The sequence below is a fragment of the Sphaerodactylus townsendi genome, linkage group LG07 (genome assembly GCF_021028975.2).
Source record: "Sphaerodactylus townsendi isolate TG3544 linkage group LG07, MPM_Stown_v2.3, whole genome shotgun sequence".
Lineage (NCBI taxonomy): Eukaryota > Metazoa > Chordata > Lepidosauria > Squamata > Sphaerodactylidae > Sphaerodactylus > Sphaerodactylus townsendi.
The window spans coordinates 62,213,317-62,241,246 of record NC_059431.1 but is presented as its reverse complement, the minus strand read 5'-3'; the positions used below and the strand labels follow the sequence as shown (position 1 = coordinate 62,241,246).

General features: G+C 43.4%; 1 protein-coding gene across 2 annotated transcripts in view; it reads right to left on the bottom strand.

Annotated features, from left to right (window-relative positions):
* The window catches only part of MEGF10 (multiple EGF like domains 10), a 138,299-nt gene extending 113,301 nt beyond the window's left edge, over positions 1–24,998 (bottom strand). The window contains exon 1 of one of the 2 annotated variants that reach the window (XM_048503647.1): positions 24,483–24,998. The gene's annotated coding sequence lies outside the window, so the exon portion shown is untranslated. The remainder of the gene's footprint in view (positions 1–24,482) is intronic. The other variant, XM_048503646.1, reaches the window with a different exon arrangement.
* Between the last annotated feature and the right edge of the window lie 2,932 nt (positions 24,999–27,930).

Below are 27,930 nucleotides of genomic sequence, written 5' to 3'. Positions count from 1 at the left end.
GGGTTGGTTTTCCAACCCCCACATGACTCACCAGGGGGTGGACAGGACCTTTGTGCCTGGATGTCCCAATTATAGCTATGTGACTGCCCCAGATCCCTTTTTTCTCTTTTTGCTCCCCACCCCAGTTCTCTTTCTGCCCACATTTCAATTTTCTTTCTCTCTCCCTGCCCCAACTCTCTCGTCATCTTTCTACCACCCTACCCTAGCTCTCTTTTTTCTTTCTGCCGCTCTTTGACTGCCTGTTGTTCTTCAGATCTTTTGCCCACAGTTTTCTGGGAGGTCAGGACTCTGTTGGTAAAGCGAAGGATTGTGGGAGTTGTTGACCAGTCGGCCCCTCTTTGCTCAGGAAAGGTTGCCTTCTAGATTGTATCTCCCAGAGTTCTTTTACCTTTTTTATTTATTTGTTTGTTTGTTTGTTTGTTTGTTTCAATTTCTATACCGCCCCGTCCCCAAGGGGCTCCGGGTTCATCATTTTCTGGTTCATCATTAGGAATACACTGCTCAATTATATAATCTATTTATACAGATTTACTTGTTTTCTTATGTACAAGGATATGGCCAAGTCTTATTAAACTAAACAGTTCCCAGTTTTATTTCTTTAGGGAGACCTTATCATATACAAGCATATTTGCACAATGGTTGCACATTTGAAAGACAAAAGCAAAGCAACACTTCCCACCCACCACCCCTCCCCCCGACAGTTCTGACCTTTTCTGGGACAGCGAAAAGAACTAGGAAAAGAATTAAATTGTGAAAAAAATGCTATGATCAGTATAGGACACTGTATATAGTAAAGAAAAAGCAGGGATCTACAAAGACTTCGCTCCCCTAGCAGGGTCTGTCTGAGAAAACTGTGGCCCAATCCATAAGGACATGCCTCATTTTCTCCTGAATCCCGCTCCCTACAGTAGTTCCCCTTTCCTGCCTCTTGGCATATCATTATTTTCCCTACTTACTTTTCTCTTTCCCACCTGCCCAGCAATCTATCTACCCCATCTTCAGTTATATTTGTTATTTATTTACTCCATTAATACCCAGCCATACTCTCCAATGGGAACCCAAGTGCATCAGACACACACTCACCCTTCTATAATACCAAGGCAGGGAAACCACTAACTCTTTTCCCCCTTTCCTTTTCAGAAACCAAGGTGGCTCAAAAACATGGTAGCATGAAGTATGAAGCCACTTCCTCTCACCCATTATCCAGAGGCGTAGCTAGGGAAAATGGAGCCTGCTGCAAAATCTGAGTTGTGCGGAGGCCCCCCCCCCGGGCATCCGTGGGCGTAGCTGGCCCAGTGCACAATCTTTGTTTTCCAGCCCAACACTCCACAGTGCCCTGCCCCCCACACCCCAGTGGGGTAACGTAACCCCCACACATTATGTAACCCAGGGCCTGGGAAGGGCAGAAGCCTGCGTGCACAGACTCCGGAAGGGTGGACAGAGGCATATCCAGGGGAAATGGAACCCAGGGCATAATCTGAGTTTTCACCACCACCCCTGGCTCCATTTTCCATAGATACAGTGGAGGGGGGAGAGAAATCAAGCTGTCTGCCGATCTCACAGAGGAGCGCCCAGGTCTACTGCTGGGCAGGCAGGAAGGGGCCCAGGTCTACAACTTGGGCAGGCAGTAAGGGGCCCAGGTCTACTGCTTGGGAAGGCTGGAAGGGGCCCAGGCCTACTGCTGGGCAGGCTGGAAGGGATTGAGTTGGCGTACTGGCACAGACTCTGGCTCCAGAGGGTCAGCGCCCTCCCTCGACCTGTGGCACCCACCTTAAAAAGAGAATCTGGGGTCCCTAGTTTAAACACCATTGAAAGTGATGCTGGAATCCACCCCCAAACAGCATCAAGTTCAATGGTGTTTAAACTAGGGAGCCCAGATTCTCCTTTTAAATTCACCTTAAAGGGAGAAGCTGGGGTCCCCAGTTTAAACAACATTAAAAGTAATGCTGTTTTGGGGTGGATTCTCCCTCACCCTGAAACAGCATCTCTTTCAATGTTTAAACTGGGGATATCAGATTCTCCCTTTAAATCCATGTCAAGGGAGGTGGATTTAAAAAGAGAATCTGGGGAAATTTGGGGGAGCTGCTGTCAGGGGTGCAATTGTTAAGCTAGCAGCACCAAAATTTCCAGGTATCTTTAGAAGCCTCTCCTGATAATATTACCCAAGTTTGGTGAAGTTTGGTTCAGGGGGTCAAAAGTTATGGACCCCCATTTCCTATTAGCTCCCATTGGAAACAATGGGGGATGGGGCACTCCCTTTGGAAGTTCATAGCTTTGGACCCCCTCAACCAAACCTCATTTAATTGGGTAGTATCATCAGGAGAGTCTCCCAAAAAAATCCCTGAAATGTTGGTGCTGCTAACCTAAAAACTGCACCCCCTGCAGGCCAAAAACTGAAAAAACCCTAAAAATACAAAAAAACCCACAAACGAACCTGAATTTTTGCGCCCCCCCCGACACACGCCCAGTGCATCACACACACACATCCCCTGGTAGCTCCGCCTCTGCTGTCATCTCACACCAGAAGTTGAAGGGAAGCCCGTTGACTTTTATTTTTCTTTCCTTCTCAGACACTCTCTACACTAGGCACACTAAAATATATCTACTGAGGCAGATATAAACTTAAGCAAAATAGTATACATTTATTTAACAGGCAGAGGAGATGGTACAAGAGTGGGTATTTGAACTTGGAGATGGATGGCTAAGTCAAACAAGGCAAGAGATAAGAAAGTATATATTTACACTATTCACAAGAGAGCTTGGCACAAACACTTATTGTTTTTGTTTCTTTAGCACAACACTTATGATTACTTAGTTCAGTTTAGCTTAGATGTGGTTTCATAAGATGTTTCACAGAATGTAGAGTTCTTTTTCTTATATGTTCTGGCTTATGGCTATTCACATACAGGATCCTAACATAGGCCAGGTACATTCACTCAGTACATTCACATACAGGATCCTAACATAGGCTAGGTACATTCACTCAGTACCCAAACACACAGTCTTCCAAGTTAGGTAAAACCCTTAAAACAAAATATAAACTCTTACTGAGAAAAATTTATAGCAAATCCCCACACCACAGATGAACAAATTTGCTAGAACTCTCTCCTCTCTAGGAGAAATCCTTATTCTGATTTATTAAGTATTCACCTGGCCCTTCAATAAACCCCATTATTATGCAGTGTTTGTGTATGACTGCACTCAGCACTCAGGTTGATACCAGTAGAATAAGTTAATCTCTCTGAGCTAATCTACTTCCCTCAGAGTTTAGCTTTCTCTCAATTAAGACAGACAGGTCTTAACAGCACCAAGTATTCCTACCAAAAGCCTTCTAGAATGTCTGTGACAAGGAAATATTTTCCTCTCCTCCCTCTGCATTACACTGTTACTTACCCAATTAGACTGAAGGAGGCCACAGCCAATCAGGTTGCTCCACTGTTCTTAAGGCTTTCCTTCTCCACTCTGAAAGTAAACAGTAAGCTTGCTTTGTCTGAACTGCATTTTAAAATTACATTTTCCTTGCAATCTGACACACCAAGACTGCTTATATTATTCTCCTCTTTTCCATTTCATTATCACAACAAATCTGTCAGATAGAGGTTGCCAGTTATAGGTTCAGAAATGCCTGGAGATTATGGGGGTGAGACCTAAAGAGAAGATTTGGGGAGAGGACTTCTGTGGGGTATAAGGCTATAGAATCTACCTTCCAAAGCAGCCATTTTCACCAGGTAACGTTATTTATATCACCTGGGGATGAGATGTAATTCCAGGAGATCTCCAGCTACCACGTGGAGGCTGGCAATCCTAGGTAACCCAAGGAGCTTCCAATGGCGGAGTAGAAATTCTTGCTTGGGTCTCTCAGATCATAGTCTGAAATGGTAACCACTACACTACACTTGTTTTGGTGGGGTGGCTGCTATGAAACAGCAGCAAGCAGCCAGGCCTGGGTGAGTCATGCAGCTTACATGGTAGCTGCCAGGTGGCTGCTGCCAGGCCTGGCCCTATTAATCCTCCTTATTAGGCCAAAAGAGGCCAGGAACGGACCTATTGTTGCTTTTACTGTAGAAACCAAGGCTTGAAGGCTAGCAATACTGTTGTGGTTGTCCAGCAATGCCACTGAGGGCATTCATTTCTTTAAGCTACAGGTGCTGCTTCTGTTATTTTGGCTAGTGTGATCTCATCAGATCTCAAAAGCTAAGTAGGGTCAAACCTTGATGGAAGATCTGCAAGGAATACCAGAGGCACCAATGGCAAACCACCTCTGAATGCATCTGGCCTTGAAAACTCTACAGGAACCCCATAAGTCAACTGGGACTTGACAGCAAAAAGCAAAACATCCCAATATATTTAAGATTTCAGATTCTTCTGCAAACCAGGGGTATTTTCCAGGTTTATAGAAAGATCTGTTCATGGTGCCAGTCTCTAAATATTCTGTCCGGGGGTCGCCGCGTCAGCTTGCCCTGGACTCGGACGGCCGGGGGGCGGGGCCGACAGCACGACGGCAGCAGGCCGACGCAACGCCCGGACCCACAGCAGGAGTGCCAGCGGGGGGCGGAGCCGGTGGACGACGGGTGCAAGGAGGCGCAGCTGCGGCTTATCCGGCAGCTGCAGCCCCTCTCGCCATCGACGGGGCGCGGCCGGGACGATGGCGAGGCCGGGAACACCCCCGAAGAGCCGGAAAGTCTTCAAAAGGCGAGGACCGCTGGGAGAGCAAGGCTGGCCGCAGCAGGGCGTGGGAGGGTTGTGCGGGAGCCCAAGGAGGTCGCGGAGAGTGTCGTGGGGGAAGGGAGGTGGAGCAGAGAGAGAAAGAACAAAGAAGCAGAAGGAAGAGTTGTGAGAGAGAGTGAAGAGGCAGAAGGAAGGGGAGTGAGAGAGAGTAGAGAAGCAGAAGGAAGAGGAGTGAGAGAGAGTGAAGAGGCAGAAGGAAGGGGAGTGAGAGAGAGTGGAGAAACGGAAGAGACGGGGGACTGGGAGCGTGGAGGCAACCTGGGGAGAAGAAAGGAGACCAAGGAGGGGAGAGAGAGGCTGACCGGGAAGGGGACGGCAGACCCCAGCAGGGGAGCTACCGACCCCAGACGCCTGTAGGGAGAGACCAGCAGAGAGTGAGGGCTGCCCTCACCCCCAGAGGGCACCCTGTGGTTTAGGCAGCTGACTGCATTGAGAGCCCCTAAGACCAGGGCCACAGACGAGGAGTCCAACACCTCAGAAAGGGACGGTGGGACGGCTTGTCAGCCACGACCACAGGAGGGGGAGGGGGAACGCCACATATTCCAATCTAAGTGTCCACAGATTTGGTCACATTGAGAATTAGATATACTGATGCTATATGCACTCATTTACTAAAAGTAAAACAATCCTTTACATTACATAGAAAATACTTTGATAATTAAATAACAATTTAATATCAAAGTTCTCAATGGTTATTCTCATCACTGTAGTTTGTCTTAGTATTATTAAAAAAAATAAAAATAAGATGTTCCATGTCATTAAATCTTTAAATTCATTTCTTTTAATGTGGAGCAGAATCCCTTTAAGATAGAGTCTGTTTCATCATTAAAGGGGCCTAACAAGGGCAATACTTTAGAAACCGTAACAATCAAAGCCTCTTTTTGTTGTAATTAATATCTTTCCAAGATAATTTCTCCTATTAAAATATGTTAATTGGGTCTAGTTTCAAGTTATCTGAAACCTTCTGAAAATGAGTTTGTAAGCTATTTCTTTGCTGGGAGCAATAATCTGAAGCCTGATGTATGAAAAGTGCATTACATGAACATAAGCAAAAGGGATTTCAATCCTCAAACTATGTTCCTTGTAGAATACTTATTCCATTTTTAAAAATCTGACTGCACCCCCTTTTGAATTCAATGATATTGATAATAGGCACCCAGCACCAATGGTACTTATCTATCATTACAAAAATGATTGTCATCTGCAGCACTGACTGGTGAAGTAGCTAGAGTAACATACTGCATTCAGTAACCCTTACATTTTTTTAAAAAAAAACCTCTTGAGTGTAGATTTAATAAGGTACTTTATAAAACATATTCTCCATAGTAAAAATTATGAGAGAATAAGATATGAATTTCTACAGCTTAATTGCAACATGTATTATGAAGCACTTTACAATGATTGACTGGAGTGTGTGTCAATGCTCATGCCAAAAAAAGATATACTACATAGGCAGGCATAAATGGCACCTAGAATTAATGGTTTTTCTTCCACAAAACCTACTGCTAGTCAATTAAAGTTGAATAGTTTGTATGCATAGATTCTGTTGCAAAAGAATTATGTACACTTGTTGCTGGAAGCTTTTTGGGAAAAAAATATATCACCTTCTAATACACTGCTTTCAAGAACCATCGCTGTTGTTCCTTATTACAACAGAGTTTATGAGTATTAAAATGCAGAGAATGGAAAGTAAAGGAATCTGTAGAGTCTCTAGTAAAACAGCACCATGTCTGTAATTTCAAATGAGGCATACATTCTTCGCTTTCTGGGTTGTACCCATAACAATGAAATCCACAGTCAAAAGATACAAAGAAGCCCCCCAAAAGAACTGAAAGAAAAAAAATTGCTTTCTTACTTAAGGCTTTTCCATATGTTTCAAATGTCTGTGTAGATACTAATTTTCAATCAAACCCCCTATTCACAGTTTATATTTCATTCTAACTGACAAGTATTCTTCGGAAACAGTTGTTATTTACAGTTTCTGTCTGGAGAATGGAAGATTAAAAGATCAAGTTTCCCTTGACTTCGGTCGGGCCACAGCTGGTGCATCAGATTTTGAGCAACTGTTGCACATGTACATAACAAGGCTTCTGTCTTCCTTTAGGGTTTGCTCAGGTCATCTGCATGTGGCATGGATTAAAGTAGCAATAAAGGTTTGTTATAAAAAGAGGCTACACAGTGAGTTTATGCACAAAACACCCATAATACTGGTAAATTCGTCTGACATTCTCTTCAGAAGTGTTTCTGCATCTTACAAAAATAGGGAGCAGTGTAGCGGTTCTCTTTTAAACACCACTGGAAAATATCCAAAACCAATTCTATGTATTGTTAGGCTGAATATAAAAAATGCAAAGAGAAGCAGAAAATAAATTACTGTTTCTACATACATGACTCTTGAGAAGTATTTTACAAATAGTACAGTTGTTTCCTTTTTCTTTCAGGAAGTGGCATAGCGCCAATGAGGCAGGGGGGTTCCCCTCATCAGCCTCTGCTCTCAGGCTCTTGCTGTGCACTGAATTTGCACCAATTCCTAAAGTTTAACAAGACTACAGTATCTCTTTGGCTGGCAAACAATTGTCTATTTGCCTTGGGAGCGAGATGTCACAATTTTGCTACTGTCTACTATATCCTGAAACTCTTACCCATTTCAGTTAAGATTGTGCAGGGCACCAGATTCTGTAGAAATGGTGAATCCCATACTATGAAATGTATTAAAAGATGAAAAACTAAGGAGTTGGATGCTATGAACCACAAGGGGCAGGCATTCACAAATACAGAGCTTTTCCATTTTCCCCTGTCTCTAAGATAATGGTGGTAATCATTCAATCATCATGAACACCTTATAGTCCACTAGTGAGATGGATGCAGTGATAGCGTAATCAGGTGACATTTCTCCTACCTCCTTTTTACACCAACAGAGCCTCATGTGTCAGCAAAAGCTCTGCTGGCAGAAAAGCTTCAGCTTTTGAGACATTTGGAGAAAGAGGCAGGAAAAAATGGTGTTCTTGTAATTCACAGCAATTAACTCAATCCATGTAACTTCTCTATCAAATGTTTGTTGGAAAATATGCATTTGTGATGAGAGAATGGCAGAATTAACAATTCCAGTCATTATGGATGTTTTCTAACACAGGCTTTTACCACATGGGGATTTTTTTCCTGCATGGACAGCAGGAAGCTTTCACAGTAAAGGGGGACAACTTATCTGCTACTATCCCCCCCCCTTTTTTATTCTGATGAAAATGTAAATCTCATTTTACTTTAAGTAAAGTGGAAACTGGGATAGATGCAGACGGAGCTGGACAATCTGTCTGGACAATCCCCCTTAGACTCCTAGGATGGTATAATGACACTCTCTGACAAGGCCCAATGACTCCGAATTGGAGTCTTCAGGGAAAGAGGCCAATGGCCAAGAAGGACCAGAAGGAAGGCCCAGCACTGTATAGGTGCCTGCTGACAATAGCCAGCAGTGCCAGAGACCACCATGCCAGAGTCTGTAAGCAGGCACCAAGCCCTGAGATAGCCACCAAGTTTCAACTGGGTAAATGCAAAACTAGGCCAATAGCCCTCCAGGACCTCTGCTCCCATTTTACCGGAACAGCAGAAGCAGAAGTCCCATGAGAAAGTAGTGCAAAAGACATGAAGTACCAGACTGGCTGCACAGAACCCCACCAGAGATCTACAGCAGCACTTTGAATGTAGTACTTTTCCCCCTGATCCTGACATGTGAACAGCACAGTCTTAGGATCTCCAACACATGAAGGCAGTGTAGATTGGTCCAAGTGCTTATTAAATGGAGCCCTGAGAAGACATCCTTGTTGGATCAATCAGTCCACCAGGTGTAAGCCTTGTGTTATCAGCTCCTACACCTCCAGTCTAGCCTGCCCCAGGGCCAAGAACCTGATACCAATAGAATAAACCTGAATGTAAAGTATAGGATAGGTGGAGGGAGAAAAAAAATGTTCTGCCCCTTTAACAGAGGCTTAAATGGATAATATTACCAAGTGATGTTTATTTACCTTCATCCCTTCTCCTTTCCATTTCTACACATTAAAGTTCCAGTAATAATGCAGGACATTTTTTTCTCCTGACAGTTGGCAACTCTTTGGAGTTGTGGTTAGAAGATAGACAGGCATGGTGAAAAAGCCTCTTTCCAACCTACTGCAAAAGTGACAGCACCTGCTCTCCCTGCCACTTAGCTGCAGCCAATCAGAACGTCAGAAAAATGGAATCTACATAAACTACGTACACATACACAAACTACATAAATGTAAACGTTCATGTGGAAAATGAAAATAAACCGGGAATTTATGCATAATCTGCCAATCCCCTCCCTTCCCAGGGTTTGATCACTGGGGTTGGGTGCCAGACGTCTTCTATTATTAATCAAATTATTTATTGAAGGCTACTACTGCTGATGTAGTTTTATAGTTTTAAGGCTTTGTATTTAACTGGGGTTATTCGATTTGTTTTATTGTATTGTTGTTTGTTGTGTACCGCCCTGAGCCCTTTGGGGGTAGGGTGGTTTACCAAATCGAATTAATAATAATAATAATAATAATAATAATAATAATAATAATAATAATAATAATAATAATAATAATAATAATAATAATAATAATAATAATTCACTGGAGTTCTTCCTCCAGGCATGAATGAACTGACAGGCAGCCGTGCGAAGAGAGAAACTGGGATAAAAACACCCTAGGATATATGATCCCAGGTCTATCCCAGGATATTTTGTCTGTGGGGAAAATGCCATAGCTACCTCTGCTATTAGTTCTCAGCAGCAGTAAAGGATCCAAGCTGTGAATTTGCTTGTCCTTGGACAATGCTACTGTGCTCAGAAAAGGTTATAAACCTGCTCTAATTTTCCCATGCACACTTTTTTTAGGAAAAAAAATTGCTCAGCTACTTTATCCCACCAAAAATACATAAACCACATTTTATGTTGTTATGATTTTTCAAAGATATTAATAATGACTGCTTTAATGAAGGTAGCTTTTAGACCGAAAAACTGCACAGATAATTAAAACCCTTTACAGTAATTAATGGTGCTCTGTGGCCTAAGAATATTCCATAATCACAGTTCATACAGTGCTCCCAGGCATCATTTACAAAGTACTTCTCCAATAGCAGGAAAAGCTTTTAACTTTTTTCCCCCCACCAAGGCTGGCATGGCTTGAAAACAAGGGATTTTCTAAATGGTTAAATAAAGCTCCTTCTCTTCAAAGTTGCCTCTCAGAGAATAGAAACAGGCTGTCTAGCTCAGCCCTACACTTGTGAAGCCTTTATTCGCCTAACCCATTCAGCTGTGTTGTCACAGTGATCACTTTTCCTAGGAAGCTTCAGCTAGTCAATGGAAAGAATGTCTGATGCCGATAGCCTAGACAGGCTCTGTTTCTGGGCCAGACTTGGTAATGTGTCAACTGTCCACTGACAAGGATAAGCAGAAATCCATGTGCATGTCTGCAGGAACTGTTTTTATTGTGATTATTCCTCTAGTGAGTATCATTCCCAGTGATTATCCAGGATCACTAGCAATCTCCATTAATTTTGTGGAGAAAAATAGTAGCAAGGCCTTAGTCTAAAACTACTAAACTTCTGAACAATAGTCAAATAATATTTTCTGATTCATACATCAGAGATCACAATGCACTTCTGCAAGATAGTCCCCTACCCAGAAAGCTTCTGTGATTGGGCCTAGTTCCAGAAGAGTGATCTATATGTTGATTGACCTGGGTAACTGTTCAGTGATGCTATCCTCCTCAGTAAATAACCATTGCTATAAGCAAAACAATTGCATGTTGAGTTCTGTCCTCAATTGCACCAATGAAATTAAAAAGAAAACAGCATCTTGAAAAGTTTCCTTGGTATGTTGATCTTTTTCTAAAATAAATTAAATGCAATTAAAAGAGCAAAAACATACTCAGATTTCTTGGTCAGTTTATGTTGGTGCTAAACTTTGTGAAAGCATGAGAAATATTACTGCAAGTATGTAAACAAAACAAAAAAGGCAGGCAGTTAACTAAATAAACAAAAAAGATAAAATAATTTTGATTACCAGTTGCAAAAATTGCTTTCCTTTACCTTTCCCTACTTCATATACTTCTTTGAATAGCATCATTTTAGTGTAACTACAGATTAAGATATGTTCTGATATGCCTAAACAAACAGTCCACTAAGATCCTGAAGCTGATCTAAACAAAACTCCTTCTGCCTTCCCAATGTAGTCACCCTGTCTCTTGACGTGCATACTTGGAGCACACAGCATTACCAGTACATTTCGGTGGTGGCAAAAGCACAGAAGACCCTTAGCACCACTAAGGGAGATCTTAGTATTAACACCCAAGAGGGAAAGCAAAGCTAACGTGTCTCATTTCAGAACCTTTACGAGTACACCACCTTCAGAGAAACAAATAGAAGGGGCAGCCATGCACTGAAAGGTAAGTAAGGGTGGAAATCCAGCAGCCACCCACTTCTGCACACATCATGGTTGTTGCCTCAACAACGCATGCTCCCTCAACCAAATCTAGCAGGGTGTGTATACAGAGCATTCCAAACAGTCCATTCAGCATAATGCCTATGTCATGGGTCAGGGTGTACTCCTAGGAAGTGCTACCATGGTGGTGCCGGGGGGGGGGGGGGGGTGCTGGCAAGTCAGTAGGCCCTTTCTGGCTGTTAGGACATTTCCTGCCAGAGAACCAAGAGGGGACAGGGCACAGCCATCGTTTGGGTGACTGGTAACTGCCATACTGTGCTCTGTGAAACCAATGACCAAAAACCTATAGTACCTTGCAGAACTAGAGCCCTAAGCGGCAGCTGCAGCAGCAGTGGCAAATGGAGCAGTTGCAGATGCAGAGCACTTCCTCACAAGATTAATAAGCAACATTTGGATGACTGCACCATGAACCTTGGGGGGAGGAGAATACCTGGCAAATGGAGCCCCCCATGGGGTGGAGCCATAAACCCTGATGGAACCTCACAGTAGACTGCACAGCTTCTGGCTGTTTGCAGCACTGCACTTGTTTCTGTTTGGGATCTCTATAGGTAGTGATTGAACAGAAAGGAGACCTAAGAAGGCAAATGGTACAGTTCCTGCCACTCTGTTCAGTCACCAGCTCAGTTCCTGGAGTATCCTGGCTTGGGCAACTATCTGTCCAGCAAGTCCAACCCATTCAAAAGCATGCTGCAATGAGAAACAGTGGCGTAGCGCCAATGGGGCGGTGTGTGTGTGACACCCCGGGTGCGTGCTGTGGCAGGGGCGTGGCTGGGATGTTTGGGGGCATGTGGCACCATGGAAGGGGCGTGGGGTGCACACATGCCCCAGGCGCAGTTCCCCTCGCTCCACCCTTGATGGGAAAGCTCAGCTTGTCTCTTCATGGCCCCTGGCAGCCACATTCCTCTGCTGGAGTTACACTGTCACTGTGTCTTTCCAGCTTGTCTGCTGCCTGTCACTAGGTCTTCCCTGCCTGTCTTCTCCTTGGGTGAAAGGCTCTGAAGGACAGTGGCTGAATAAGCAGACAGTGATTGGCTTTATTTAAATGTGCCTTGCTTACACATAAGTACATAGGAGAAGAACATAACAGAAGCCATGCAGGATAAGACCAAGGCCCATCAAGTCTAGTAGTCTGTTCACACATTGACTAACTAGATGCTTCTCAGAACTCCACAAGCAAGACAACTGCAGTAGCATTTTTATGCCTATGTACCACAGCACCTAATATAATAGGCATGCTCTCTGATACTGAGAATAGGTATGTACCATGGTTAGTATCCATTTTGACTAGTAGCCATGGATAGCCCTATCTTCTATGAACATGTATGTATGCCCAATTCTGAAAAGTGAACAAATGGTTCCAAAAGGAAAAGAAGCTTAATTAAGCCTAAAACTCTAAAAGACAGATTTATTAAGAATATTGAGAGACCCATTAGTTTAAAAAAATCCAAAAAACCTCTGCATAGAAATCAAAAGATACTACTTTAGTAAAAGCAATTCTAATTCATATCAAATTGAACGAGTCAAGAATCCATCAAAGTGACTTTTACAGACAGGAAAATGGGCTTACATGACACCATATGAAACAACTGCAAAGAAAATCACTAAAACAGAATCTTACTTAGGTTTACTTAGAAGAAACTATAGTCTAATTTTCAGAAAAAAAGAAGAACTTAAAAGTATTTGCAAGAGCTAGTAGCCTTTTCCAGAGGGGAAAAAAAGCCCAAGGAGTGTTAACTTAAATCACTTGTATGGATAAAGGCAACAGTCTCTAATGTGGTGCCTGGGGGCTATGTGTGCTGCCAGCAAGCAGGGCGTGGTCAAGTCCAGCCTCACAGGGCAATGCAGGCAGCAAGAAAAAGTATGGTCAGGGCACAGTTCAATGAGTCAAGGCAGGCAGCAGGCAAGGCATAGTCAGGTCACAGTCCAATAGGTTAAGGCAGGCGGCAGACAAGGCGTAGTCAGGTCTATCATGATATATAAAAAAGAAAGGTTCACAAAAGGTTCATCTTCTAATCAGTAGAAGTTTGCTACCAGCAAGTCCAGAGACAGTAAGTCTAGGGCGAAGTAGCAACAGTTGACCTTTACAATGATTGGAGAGCTCACTGTGACTCGACCAATGAGAGGCTGTTTCCGGGGCGGGGGGGTGGGGGAAGTATCCTTGTTGGATGTATAAGCAATGCATTGTACATGCTAAGTTCAGAGAGAATCTGAGTTCAGAGTGTTAAGTTCTGTGTGTGTTCACTGTGTTCTTGTTGAAGAGTTCTGTATAGTTTTATAGTTTTGTATAGAATATACTTGTGTAACCTTGCAACTGCTAAAGTAAAGCCTTCCTATGGAAAGAACATCTTGTGTGGAGAGTATTCTTTTCCAGAGTTGTTGAAGGCTGCAGAGAGTGCAAGAAGACTACTAGACCTTCTCATCTTACCAGAGTAGCTCCGCTTTAAACTCTGCTGATAAGGTCACAGTCCAATAAGTCAGGGCAGGCGTGGGCAGACAGCCCCAGGTCCAGAGCACAAGAATCCAAGCAGGCAGACAGATTAGGTGAATCCTCACGGTCAAAATAACCTGGGATACTCACCCCAAAAAACCAGTTTGTCAAGGACTCCCCACGGCTTCAGCGCCTAACTCAGCTCTACCCCAGCCCTGGTGTGTGTTCCCCCGCTTATCCCAGGTTTTTAAAAAATAGACAGGGAAGTGCAGCTTTTTGAACATCTCGGGATGAAATTGCATCAGTGGGGAGACTGCAGGAAACGAATCTCATCATTTTTCCCGCCCTAGGAGGAACACACCAATCAGAGCACAGTGGGCTGGGCTCAGAGCACTCGAGGTTTTTTTGTTTTGTTTTGTGCTGGTCATGGCTTTGTAGGTATGATCCTACAAAGAGAAAAAGAGCTGGTGTTGCGTGTGTGCACCAATGAAGCTACGCAGTTTAAAAGTTGAAAAATAGATTTCCCATGTTTCTACAAGCTGCGCAGGCAGAAAGTTAAAAAAAATAGAAAATACTTCCTGAGGCAGAGGGGAGGGGCCGCGGGGTCACATTTCTGCCCCAACACAACAGTCAATCAGAACGCTGAATGAAAGAGCCACATAGCAGGTTGTGGGCCCATGGGAAGAGCTGATTTGTTTGATCCCAGGATTAACTTTGACCCCCTCAATAGACGCATGCTGCAGTGGGGAGGCAGAGCCCAGGATGAACAGGTGCTATTTCTAATGGAACCAGTTGAAACACGGTTTATTTTCCTGGTAGGGAATCGACCTGGGAGCTATAGCAAGCATGGGAAGATCCAGCAGAAGTGCACTCATTGCACCCAGGCACAGCTAACCTCAAGGCAAGGTTTATATAGGAAACTCTGGTTACTAAGGCTGAGATCCTGCAAGAGCTCAGTCCTCCTCAGATGCAGATGCCTCCATCTCGCAGAACCTTCTGTCATACCTGTCAGAGAAACAAGCACTCTTCCTCTGGCTCTGTAGCTGCTGTTGGCTCAGCTGGCTCATCACAGGACTTAGTTGAGGACTGTGCAAGTTCTTTCAGCTGCACGGTGTCAGGTTAGGCTGGTAGCTGACTCTGCTGCTTTAATTTCCTCATGAGCAGCCTGCTCTGAATGTGTGGTCAGGTTCTGCTTCCTCATAAGGAGCCACCTCTCAGTGTCCAGTGTTAGCAGGTTCTGCATCTGAGTCCAGGTAACTGCCCACAGGCTGGCCCATGACACCATGGCACCAGCCAAAACCTTTTCTGGTTGTCCACCAGATAGCAAACATCCTGAGACAGCTTTCAGCAAATGGAGGCAAGGAGAATCCCTTCACCAGCACACAAAACGTCAGGCGCAAGTGGAGGGTGAAACTGACCAGAAAGCAAAATGGTCAGGCGGGAAACAATTCCTGCCCAATTCCTGGAGATTAGGGAGATAACCAGTTCTCACCACTTCTCTAGAAGTGGTTACTAATTTTTTCTGAGTGCCGAGAAGGGGTTACTAAAGCAACCTCCCTGCCCAATAGGGACTGGAGGTGAGTGTGTGCGGCGGCACCAATGTTTGAATCCCACCCCCATTGGAACCTGTTATTAAAATTTTTGGATCCCACCACTGGTTCTACATGAACCTAGCCCTGGCCCAGTGGCTGGCACCAGACAACTGGTTCACAATTTTAGAGGCTGCCATGGTGAAGAGAGGGAAAGCACAAGACATATAAAGGTAAGCTGGCTGTTGAGAGGGAAAGAGAGGGTTACCAATTCTAGGTAAGAAAATACCTGGAGATTTGAGGGGTGAAGCCTTGAGAGGCTGGCGTTTAAGGAGAAAAGGAACTCACAGGGATATAATGTCATCAATGGCACCCTCTAAAGTAGCCACTTTCTCCATCGGAACTAGGATTGCCAACTTCCTGGTGGGGGCTGGAGATCACCTAGAATTACAACTGATCTCCAGATGACAGAGAACAATTCCTCTGGGGAAGATGGCTGCTGTAAAGGGTGGATTTTATGGCATTATACCCTGCCATAGGGGCAGTGATGGGATTCAGCAGGTCCGCACCACTTCGGCAGAACCAGTTGTTAAAACTGTGCTTGTAAAATTGTTAAAATTGTTAAAATTGTGCTTGTAAACAACCAGTGGTTAAATTATTTGAATCCCACCACTGTATAGGGGGCTCTATGGCACTTCCTTCCCCAAACTGCATCCTAACAAATCTTGGCTCCCTAATCTCCAGGAATTTCCCAACCTGGAGCTGGCAACCATATAGAGGAACTGATCTCTGTAGCGGAAAGATCTGTTGTGATTCCAGGAGATCTGCAGATAGATAGACAGACACACATACACAGTTGTGATAATTATTTTTGTGGCTATCCTGCTGCTTTTTCCATTGTACCTAGAAGAATCTACATGGTACTCCTCTTACCAGCCTTGCTAAAACAAATCAACACTAAAATTAGTTCCTGTCATGTGATGTAAACATTTGCTTGGTGAGAACAAGTTTGAGACAGATTAGTCCTATTTCACAGAGCAGTGAGCAGTGAACAGCTGCTCCAGTTAGATGTGGATGACAAGATATGGACATGAATCAGGAAACTAGTCAGTCCCATAGTTATCCAATAAGTAAATATTGTTGGCCAAACTCTTTTGTTGATTTATATATAAAACCAAAAAAGCAATATAATTTAGCATACAATTAAGAAAGATTAAAATTAATTTCAGAACATACTTGATCAAACAATAACATCTGCTGAAAGATGAACAACATTTCTAGAAGCAGTACCATGAGAAAATACAGTCCAGGCTACTTCTCAACCAGTATTTCTAATAAGGCAGATACATAATGTAAACAAGCCTTTTAGCAGCACAAAAACACAGCTTGCTCACTACCCTATTTGTTCCATTTCTAGTTCAGTTACTCACACCCCTTACTGCATGCACATCAGGAAAAACACACATAGCTAATTATGCATGCTCTCTTCTTGAATTGTGTTACTGGGCATTCATGACTGTTTACAAGGAAAAACAAAGTCTTGTCCATAGACACTTTTTTTAAGACCAGGGAGATACCATCATACTTGCACTTGTCCAGACTGGTTATTAATCTTCCTACATTGCTGAACAACTGCATTTACTTACAAAACACTTGTGTCCAAACTAATTGAATGTGCTAAATGTAGAAAACAATCCTCAAAAATTTTGATAACAGACAAGTTAAATGAGCTTATTATGTGGGCTCAACAGCTTGTAGACAAAAGCGGCAATTCTGAGGACTAATGAATTGTTGTGTGTGTGTGTGTGTGTGTGTGAGAGAGAGAGAGAGAGAGAGAGAGAGAGAGAGAGAGAGATTGGTGGCCTGCAGTGAAATTTTCAGTTTTTTGCAGTATTATATCCACCATTCTTCAATATTTAACCACTCTACCACAGTTCTATCACATTTGGAGAAAGTTGGCAATTATTAATGCTACTAAACATTCTGGCCAAGTATGCAGGCACAAAATGCCATTTTTTAATCATCTTAAATGAATTCTCCCTTAAGCAGAGACCGACAGAGGAAAAAGATAGGCCACTAGACAAGAGAAATTTGCAAACATAGTTATGTACCTCATAGTCAATGGGCACATAAGAGAAAATGTGATGGAGAGAGAAGTGGGAAAAACAGCTAAAAATATATAAAAATGCTCAAAATGATGAAAACCAAGGGGCAAAGGGAAAGAAGTGAGGCAAGGGATGTGAAAAAAATAGTGGGCCAGACTCCAAGAGGGCACAGGAGCTTGCAAAACAGCAGGATTGTTAGCAGGAAACTTAAAATATTGATATACTGATACACTGATACAGTGATATACTGATGTTATTGCCAGTGGGAAATGATGGATTCTATGGTATGGATGAAGAAGGCAGCAAAATCAGTTCCCTCACTTGACCCAATAATGAAGGTTTTTCTGCCTGGAAACTGCATTGATCTCAAACAAGCATAAGGAAACCCAGCAAGGATTTGAACTGTTCCACCAGCAGAACTGGTAGTGCCCCGCAAACCGGCCCGGGATGGAACAAACTCCCAATCAAAATCTATTTCACAAAATAAGCATTCATGTAGTAGTATGCTGTGATCCACTGGTGGTCACTAGTTGAACAAAGGGTGTGAAGCTGGGATTAGTGGGATTTCCCCCATCCCAAATCAGCACACACATGGCGAGCAATGAGCTCTTCAGGGCTGGTGGAGACCAGTTTGGATCCCCAGACAAATGGAGGTCTTATGGTGGCAGTTCACAGATATTTGGCTTAGTTAAATAATAATAAAATCCACCAGAAGCCACTCAACTGGAGAACAGAACAAAAATGGAGGTTCATATGGATGAGGAGAGGACCGGAAGGAAAAGTGGGTGGGATGATGCAAATGTAGGAAGACTGTTCTGTTCCCCAATCAAACAAAATATCAGGTGCCTTGCACTTGGCCAGAACAGAGTGTAAGACCCACACACAAATAAGTAGCTGTTCAAAAATGGTTTAATAATATTGAAAGTTTAGGACTCTGATTCCTCTCATGAAGTCTATCTAAATAAATATTACTTGCGATGCTGGAAACTTTTGGAGATTGAACTTGCAGACATCAACTCTTTCTTTAACTGCTTTAAGGAAGTCTGTGCTGGTTGTACTGCTTCTGAGATCTCCCAGTGTCCTCTACTTGGATCCTGTTTCCTTGCAATTCTGTTGAAACTGGATTACTTAAAATATCTTGGAACCTGTATACCTTAAATGTAACATCTAAGATATTGCTGTCTCCAGCCTTCCCCAGACACCTGAAATCTAAACAGACTGTAAAACAGGAACTGTGAACCAATAACAATACCGTACTATAGTGATTTGCCTCTAGAAGACTTCTTAAAGGGACAAGATCTAACTAAGGTTCCCTCCCACAGAATGCATTACAAAAGGCAACTAAACCCATTCTGACTAAGGGTACAACTGAGGCTTAAATAAGGAAAATAGTGAGGACGTCTCTGGGGGCATGACAAGAACACTACATGGGAGGGGAAAAGAAGAAGAGGGAAGGGAGGGAGGGAGGGAAAAAACTGAAGGAGGCATTGCGCATACATTTGCTTTGCCCTCCCTGCAAAATGGGGAAAAAGTTTGGTTCCCCCCACATCTGGAAAACATGGGGTTTCCCCTTAAAAAAAAATGGTCCCTTCAGAGCAGTTGCAAAGGGAAAATCTAACCTGAATCATATCTCAAAGCTGTTGCATGATTAAAAATCTGATCCGAAGCAAAAGGCTATTTGAAGTGGTGCATAATGGGCCTTAGTATCTTGCTTTGAAAAACTTACTAGGTTGTCATATGTTGACTGCAACTTGATGACGTTTTACATACACAGAAGGGAAGGCAGCATGGATTAGCTGAATGTTGTCAAATATCAAAGGCTAATGTCTAAAGAAAACCAACCTTTGTTGTTAAACTATCCATTTACATTGTATAGTTGTGATGGAACATCTCCTCTGACTCAAAAAAGCTTTGCTGGGGATCATGTGATCTGCTATAGTAAGGAGGAAAAATAGGTGAAACTGAATGGCAAAGCTTGCTTGGTCCAACCCATGTAATCACCTAGTTTCATGAAAGCATCCTTATCACATCTTAACTCCATACCACAACATACATTACTTTCCTATACATCCAAATTAAAATGTGCCAAAGAGAACAGAGAAAAACACTGAGCCTCCTGATGTAGGTGCTTTCTAAATTAATGGAACTGTTTAGTAAAGCGGGGATACTTTAAATGGAACTCCCAGTACCTGTACTAAAAAGAAAAAAAGCAAATAATTGGTCAGTTACCTGTTAACAGCAAAGTTACATAGATTTAGACATCAGGAGACAAGGGAAGTTGAATAGAATCCATGATGAGGAGCTATCCCACCCTTTTGCATGTCCTACTCATACTCCAAAAACAGCATCCTTGTGCTGTCCCTTGACACACCAGGACAGACAGGCACACAGACAAGTATTCTCACTCAATATCCTACAACTATGGATTTCTTTTTCCCTAGGGATTGAAAAAAACCCTTTGTAGGTCAAGCATATTTCACAAACACTACTTTGTGACCATTCAATTAGACTGCATTGGATTAAGTAGGTACTAGAAAGGGGTTTTGGCATTGTTAACACTTTAATTGGGTGGTATTTAACATTTAGATTTCTCAGTTTCCAAATCAGAGTAGACTGCACAAATAGATGATTAATTTTAAAAGACACTAAATGTTTTGCATGTTCCAGTTGTCATTGAAATTAACAAAATAGTTCTGTTCTTCAGAAGAAGGGCTCACATAACAAAAACTGGGGAAATGAAACACATTTATTGTCCAATCCATGGGGGGGGAGGGCAAAGTGACACTCGGATGTCGTGCTGGCTCACCCCGGCATCTTTGCCCCTCTGCCTATGTAAGGGGTGCCTTCATCAGCAGAGAGGGCAAGGATGTCAGCATCCAATCACCCCACAGCTCCGCAACAGTGAAACTCAGAAGAGGAGGTCACTGCAGAGCTACACTGGTGTCCATTGGATGCCAGCAAGGGGGAGGGGTGGTCCAGGGCAGTCCCAGGGGTGAAGCCAATTTTAGCCTGCCTCCATGTGGGTTTTGGTGTCAGAAACGCCATAGGTGGCATAACTCCATTTCAGGCAATAGAGGGCTTTTCATGCAGCTGAGATATTTTTCTTTTTCCTTGCCTCCTTGGACTGCCTGAAAGCTCTCTGGAGGTGACCAAAGCCTTTTGCATGTGGCTGCCCAACAGACAAACACTTAGGGAAAGCTTTATTCCAAAGTTTCAGCAAACTCACATCCCACGAGAAGCAGAAAATTAAACAAAAATAAATTCAAATATGACCATTTGCTCTTGACCACCTCCACAGTATTGAGACAATGTGTGGCACTACAAACTCCCTGCCTACTTAAAAGCAGGAATAATTTTTCTTCTGCTTGCTTCAGATGAAAGTACTTCACTAGATAAAACAAGTCCCAGAACAGGCTGCATTCTTTAATAATGCACCACAACTTGGAGCTCTGGAGGCTTGACAATGCCCCAGTTATCTTCAGACAGAGAGAGGAAGGGATAGAGAATCTGCTATATCTACCTGATTATTTTCTTAGATCCAGATCAACCACTTAAGGAGCGTTTGCATACACTAAACTAGACTTTTTAAAGATTGGTGGAAGGACGGTTGATTTGAAAGGTAACAGGAGTACCAGGAAAAGGATATACTTATTCACTTGCAGATTTATTTGTTTTAGAAAATGAATATGCCACCTCTCCAGAAACCTGGGTGTTTTCTCTCACAGGGCAAAGTGTAGCTGGGAGGGGGCACACACTGTGAGAAGGGATAAGAACACAAGAACAAGCCTGCTGAATCAGACCAGAGTCCATCTAGTCCAGCACTCTGCTACTCGCAGTGGTGCACCAGATACCTTTGGGAGCTCACATGCAGGATGTGAAAGCAATGGCCTTCTGCTGCTATTGCTCCCAAGTACCTGGTCTGCTAAAGCATTTGCAATCGCAGATCAATGAAGATCAAGATTGGTAGCCAAAGATTGACTTCTCCATAAATCTGTCCAAGCCCCTTTTACAGCTATCCAGGTTAGTGGCCATCGCCACCTCCTGTGACAACATATTCCAAACACCAACCACACGTTGCATAAAGAAATGTTTTCTTTTATTAGTCCTAATTCTTCCCTCCAGCATTTTCAATGAATGCCCCCTGGTATTGTGGGAAAGAGAGAAAAATTTTTCTGTCAACATTTTCTACCCCATGCATAATTTTATAGACTTCAATCATATCCTCCCTCAGACGTCTCCTCTCCAAGCTAAAGAGTCCCAAATGCTGCAGCCTCTCCTCATAAGGAAGGTGCTCCAATCCTTCAATCATCCTCATTGCCCTTCTCTGCACTTTTTCTATCTCTCTGATATCCTTTTTGAGATGTGGCGACCAGAACTGAACACAGTACTCCAAGTGCAGTCGCACCACTGCTTTATATAAGGGCATGACAATTCTTGCAGTTTTATTATCAATTCCTTTCCTAATTATCTCCAGCATACAGTTTGCCTTTTTCACAGCTGCCATGCATTGAGTCGACATTCCCATGGAACTATCGACTAAGGTCGAATCCCCACCACCTTCTTACCCAGGTTTCAGAACGCAATCTAACCAGGTTTCTTGGACGACCTCCCCATTGCTTTTGCGTCAGATTCTGTTTCTGGCGCTCATTCTCCCCGTTAACACGCGTCCCACCAGAACCTGGTTGCAAGTGGAGTAGACAGCACTGGCACGGTTCTGAGCTGATCCGAGGGGAGGGACAAGGGTTGAAACCCCTTGATTTTTTCCCCGCCTCGGAGCATGACGCAGCATTCAGGGAACCAATCATTGCTCCCTGTGCTGATGCAATGCGTGCGCAGGATGTTTCCGGATTTACTGTTTGGTCGTGTTTTAGCGCATGTGCAACTGCAAGGGACCATCTACCCATCTACCGATCAAATGTTTAAACGATAAAACGTGAAAAATCACTGGTGACACATTGAGCGGCATAAGCATTCCTAAAGATAAACGTGTGACGTTTACACGGTTGTTTTTTGTTCACGGCCAAAACTGGGAAATTTTCTGCAGCGGGGGGAAGGTCCCGCCCGATCAATGGATGCCAGCCAATCAGGGGAGACCAGAGAAGCGTGATCCCCTGGTGGTGGGGATTGCTAAGAGTTCTGAAACCGGATGTGTCTGCTGTGGGCTCACTGCGATGGGGAGGGAGAAACTCCGATGAAGAGGACACGGTTTTACAACAAACAGGTCTGGATCTGCGTGGAATTTTCAAGTGGGGATTCGACCTAAGACACCCGAATCCCTTTCTTGGTCTGTGACTGATAGAACTGATTTCTGTAACGTGTACAATAACCTCCCTGCCCCAGTCTCAATCTAACCTGATTCAGCTTTTAAGATTTAAAGAACAATGGAAAATATGTTTATGCATGTCTTGCTATCATGTCTAGTTTGGTTCACAGTCTTTTAGAAGCACAGTGTTACCTCCCCTAGGAGGTAACCTTGACAGTTGAAGGAATGTGAAAGAATCTTGTGGATATTGCTTTGCTTTTGCAGTCTTGACATGGACGAGAAGAGTGACTTGAAGTATCACTCCAAGGCATATGGCTTCCTGCCATGTTCTTATATCTCTGCGGGTCCCAGGTCTGAAAAAGACCACAGTACTAATGATAGACAAATGCTTTGTTGGCATTATTACAACACCAAATAGCTGGAGTTGGGTCTGATCTTATCAATTTTCCTCAGGATGGTTTTATTTTGTTTTAGCTAGTTAAAGAAATGAGGGAGAATTAGATGGGAGGATTATATATTTTTGGGAATAAACTCCTCTTCAGTAGTGAGGAGAGAGCATTGCAAACGAGATCACAAAGTTAAGGGGAGGTTTAAGTGTAATGTGTATAAAAACCCCTAGATGATGCAGACACACTCATAAAAACATATATACTGAAGAACTTCTGTTCTAAGCATCAAAGATTTGGGGACTTCAGTAGCCTGGAATCCATCTTGTTAACCCTAAAATCCAAACTGCTTTAAGTGGCTAATTTAGAGATACAAGCTATTGTTGCTAAGCAAAAAGAGACGGTACTGTGTACGTGCTAACAGGCCACTTCTCGTTATTATTACCTCAAACGTTCCAAGTCTAAGCCAAGCACTGAAAACATAGAGACCCTGTTACAAATTAAGTCATTTTTTCAGCTAAAAAACCCCTATGCATTCTATGGTACCAAAAATGTTGAAATTGTCAAAAGTTTGTGCTGTCATTCTGGTCAGTTTTAGAGTTAAGAGAAAGCTGAATGGGATGCTAAGCTAGTCAGCTATTAAAAACCCAGCACTGAACCATGAACAAAACAACTCAGACTCTCAGCCTACCCCCTCTGGAAGCGCAAAAGACATGCTGAATAGAATAAATTCTTGCACGAACTTGGGAAGGGGAGGGATAGGGTGAAACAAAGACAAGCAGTTTTCTCTCTCAAATCAAGGCTTTGCTGGAAGCCTGAACAGGAACCCCAAGGGATAGGAGGTGGGACTAGAAAGTCAAAAACAAAGTCCCAAACAGTAGCCATGTTTACCTACAGCAGCAGAAAGTATGCCATCTTGGAGTGTACCTGCAATTCCTTACAGCAAAAGGTCTGTTTCATATAATGGACAGATACTTGACATGAAAATCTGTAGACAGTTAATTCAGGGTACTTACAAAAGCTCTAGTCACAAGTCAGCAGTTCCAACATGATACTTTTCGTGAGAAAGACCCGCATGTATCTATTTTAACGTGTGACTTCCTTCACCTGTCCAGACAGCCACTGACAATCCAGACAATCATGCCAAGTAATCCTTCATTTTCAGCTGATCTCCTAGCCCTGGACATATTGAACAGATGTGAGGGAGGATTATACCTGCTGGCCTGCCCTCTACTCGGATTCAACATAACTTTTTGAAGGTGATTCATTTGCATGCACGTTGCATGCAAGCTTTTCTACACCACTGGGATCCCCAATCCGATATGCTTGCTTCAGAAGTGCCCTTAGCACGCGCGCGCGCGCACACACACGCACACACACACACACACACGCCCCGGACGTCTTAAGAAAGTTATGAGCTTGTAAAAAGTGCGCCTGCTTCTTCCATCTAGCCGGGCAGGGAAAGAGCCGCGGCCCATTTTCGCTACTGAAGACCTGAGCAGGACAAACCCGCCTCTCGCAACGCCGTCGCCGCCCCTCACCTGTTCTGCGGCACTGCTGGCAGCGCGGTCGGACGGCTCTTCTGCAGCGCGCCCCGAGCGCTTAGGAGCGCCCGCCCGGGCCAAGCGGAGCAGAGCGGCGATCCGCCTACAGCCGCTGCTCCAGCCAGAGGGGCCGTGGGGCGTCCCGCTTCGCCCGAGCCCTCCAGTTAGCGGCCGCCTTCGCTCCGGCGCCCGAGACGCCTGAAGTTCAGCAGCCTCCTACTGCTGCGATCGGGACGGGGCCGAAACCACCAGCCAGCGCCTCCCGCCGCTACTGAGCCCCAAGGACCTTCTCCTCCGCGCGCCTTCACTTCCAGCGCCTGCTCGGCCGGGTCCACAGTGCGCCCTGGCCAATGGGAAGTGGAAGGGCCGGCGGCGGCGGCGGCAGCAAACTTCGGGCGGCAGAAGCGGAGAGTTCGCGACCAGGCAGGCGGGCTGAGGAATGCTGCTGCAGTTGCCGCCGTCTGCCGCTCGCTTGGGAAACAGGTGCTCGCCGGCCAAGGTCACAGAGCGGAGGGGAAATTTCATTCCCCGCCCCGGACAAGTCTCGCTTGTCACGCATCCGCGCGCACCCGGGGAGTTTGGATTGGAGACTCCCCTCTGCAACGCGCCCCCAGGCTTTTCGCGCACACAGAAAACTCTGGAAGAATTAGTAGCCTCCTACAAAGAGAAGAGAGGGGGAATAGAGCGGGGGAGGGGCGGAATACTGGCCCTGCTTTTGTACATCAGGTGCATCCCAAGACCCACATTTTATGCACAGACTACCTTGAATGTGTTTTTCAGAGTAGTGAAGGTTAATCGGCACCATTGCTTTTTGCACACATCAGATTGGGTAACGATGACCTTAGACTATATTTTCTGCCACTTGGCCTTGCCCCTCTGATTATGACTGACGATTTTCAATCTACATGGAAGTAGGTAATGATGGAAAAGAATGGAAAAGAATACACATGCACACAGGGAGCAGTTCTGAACCCACATGGTTAGCATTTTATACACAATATATATTTTCAGAAAAGAACAACATTGTGTCCTGCTCTACCGTAGTAAATTTTCCAACCCAGAAAAATACAAAACATTGTAGTAAATTTTCCAACACAGAAAAATACAAAACATTGTTTTCCATACTAAATAAAACAGCTGAAAAGTTGTTGTAGAAATGGAGCAAATGTAAAATGTTGTTCTTTTGTGCAGAAATAGACTTACATGGTCTCTAACACATCCTTTCCCCTGGCAACTTTATAAAGAAATGGTGCTTACCATGAAATACACACATATACAGGTAATTTATAGTATTTTAAAACTTTTGTACCTTACTTTTGTACTGCATACGTAGGAGCAGTGTCCTTTGCAAACTAAAGTACAGGCTGGCATTAGTCTAAAAGCATCCACACATAGATCACTATTGCACATATTATGGAGAAACAAAGGAGGTTTTCCACAGAATGGATACTCAGATGAGTTCTGCCATCAAGCTTTGCTCCACAGCTAGGGTTTATATTGTAATACCTGGCAACAGCAGAGGCAACACAATGCAGAACAGCCTGGTTTCTTGCTCTATTGCCTTTTCCAGGCAGCCTTCCCATCAAGATCACAGGTGATCCCACATTTCAATGAGGGAAGGACACTCGGAATAGAAAGTGACACATGAAAGAATTGTGTACCACTACCAGTAGGTGCTTGTTCTCACAATGACATAGGGAATTGCTCTAATGATCCCTGAAATGTCACAAACATCTCTGGAGCAATTTCCTGTTTTCAGGATTCACAAGCGGAATCAGTGTGTGACTTCTGTTTTTCTGCTAGTGTTGCGCTCCTTCCCCTAAGAACTGGAAGATCACACCAGAGCTCCTGCAAGGCAATGGAACAAGATGCTTTTGTGCTTTTAGCCCTACTAATGCCAACAGGGATAAAAAGAGCATGAGAGAGTTGTGCTTTGCTGCCACCATGCATTCTTCCCTTCTGGAAATGAAGTTAACACCAAACGTCTACAGTAAAGAGTGAAACAGTAGCTGTCAAACTTCTTCTAACCCCTCTGGCATAATAAATACATTAATTAAATAAAGTAAATCAATAAATGACACCATAGAGTTCTTGGTGAATTGTAGAACATTGCCACAATGTGTTGACATCACTTCCTGTTTCATGCTGGAAATGATGTGCATTGGCACAATGCTGAAGAGCTGGCCCGCACCTTCCAAATTCTTCTGTTGGAGTGCCAGCTGTGACTGACAACACTAGGCACACCCCACTAATTTAAACCAACTGAATAATATAATTTTGCAGAATTATGACTGTGGTTTTGAAGCATAATATTTGAGGTTCTTGCCTGATGGACATATTACAGTATTAAAACAGTATTTACATTCAACTTCATAACCATCATTTAGCTCAATAATACGTTTCTGTATGTTACATCTTGAACCGACAGTGCTGTCTCATCAGTCAACAGGGTCAGTTAGGACAATTGTAAGACTAATGCAAATTGTGTCATTTTCAGTACCAAAGCAGAATGACAGTTTCATCAAGATCCATTTAATTCAATGGACCTTACCTTGAGTGAACATGTAGGAGGAAGCAACATGACAAAGATTTTGCTAACTCAAACCACAAGATCCATCTTGAATTGCAGTGGCACAAATAATTGTTTGCCCTGATGTAGCTTTATTTATCTGCTTGTATACATAATTTTTGTTCTGCATTCTGGTTGTAAGACCTTTTAAGGTGACTGTTTAATATATTAGCAGCATCTATTTAAGTTGTGAAGTTGTATAAAGAACACTTTAGCTTTAGAATACATTTCAGAAACCAAATGATAAAATCATGCACAATGCAACCTTTGTCTAGTTGCCTGCAGACATTTATTTGAAAAGAGTGCCACCTACTGTAATAACAGTGTTTTATCTTCTTTTGGTTGGTTGGGCATTGTGTTAAAAAGTAGAGAAGGAATGGAAACAATACATTGCAATTGAATACATGTGGCAAGTTTTTTTAAAGTGACAGCTAAATTATGCAGTTAGAAATACTAGCCTGAAAATATTATTTATTTTTCTGATAAATTTAACTATTATTTATTTTCAAGTGGGTTACCGTGTTATAGTATATAGTGTCTATGTTTAAAGTGTTGTCAAGTCACAGCTGACCTATGATGACCCCAAAGAGTTTTCAAAGCTAGAGACACTCAGAGTTGGTTTGCCATTGCCTGCCTCTGTGTTGACTCAGACAGTTCTGACAGAACTGTGGCTGGCCCAAGGTTACCCAGCGGACTTCATGTGTTGGAGTGGGAAACCGAACCACTACACCACACCGGCTGTATTAGTTTGTAGTAATAGAACAAAATTCAATTCCTAGAGCACCTTTAAAAACCAACAAAGTTTTCCAATGTATAATTTTTTAAAGTCAAAGCTCACTGTAATAAGACACAAATAGAAAAAAAGTCCTTTATATA